We start from the raw sequence: 1042 nt of genomic DNA, 5'->3' as shown, positions 1-1042 counted from the left end.
CTGTCTGTCTGTCTGTCAGTCAGTCTGTCTGTCAGTCTGTCTGTCTGTCTGTCTGTCTGTCTGTCTGTCTGTCTGTCAGGCTGAGGGAGTCAGCCTGTGTGATCCTGGGAAGGATCAAAGCAGCCTGCCTCCAAAATGATATAAATTGAGTCGATAGAGCCATATAAAATATTATAATTACGAATTCCAAAGTTCAGGTTGAAATTTGCCTAGCGCCTTTATAAAGTTCTACTTCTTAGTGAATATATCTAGGAGAATGAGGAGAAGTGGGCCGTGAGGAGAAGTGAGCCACCCTCTGAAGAGCCAAATCTAGAGGAATAGTGCAATTTTGCATGTAAGAACAAAACGAACAAAATTGTTCCAGCAGCACAAGGAAACTTCATTCCTTTTTCAGGGTGGTTTGAGTGAATTGAGTGGAAGAGTCGTTTTCATCAAGAAAAATTTGAAAAACTTAATTTTTGAAACTCGCAACTTTACCACAGAGAGGAGCAAAACAGATCGGGTAAGTGTAACATCAGTTAAAGAACGTATCTAATTACTGATTTTAATTTGATTTCCATGTTTTAACTGCTAGTTGAAGAAAACATACATTTGAATAGTTAGACTACCAATGGGGAGAAGTAGGCCACCATCGGCCCACTTCTCCCCAGGTGTCCCCAGTTGTAGAAAAATAATCTTCAACACATATCCCATGCCATTTTAGTCATACGACCTATAAATCCTGACTAAAAGTAGATCTATATACATTTTGTTAAAATATAAGATAAAGAAAGAGGTTTAAATCTAGACAGACTTTTAAAACAAACCACAGGGTAGTATTGTAAGTAATATACCATTCATGAGTTTTCCCCTCATTGGCGCTCTAGTGTGACACTGTGTAACCGCTTCTTTTTAGTCTTTTGGCTTTTGTGAACCAGCGTCCCGAAGACATGCATTACATTTGACATGCTTTATTCTTTTTTTCTGTCCTATCTCTAAGGACAGTGCTACGTATTAACGCTAGTCTTCTGGATGGGGGCCTTGCAGACCCCAATAGGTATAT

The sequence above is a fragment of the Aplysia californica genome, unplaced genomic scaffold, assembly GCF_000002075.1.
Source record: "Aplysia californica isolate F4 #8 unplaced genomic scaffold, AplCal3.0 scaffold00423, whole genome shotgun sequence".
Taxonomy (NCBI): domain Eukaryota; kingdom Metazoa; phylum Mollusca; class Gastropoda; order Aplysiida; family Aplysiidae; genus Aplysia; species Aplysia californica.
The sequence above is the reverse complement of the archived record's forward strand: the minus strand, read 5'-3'. Positions refer to the sequence as shown.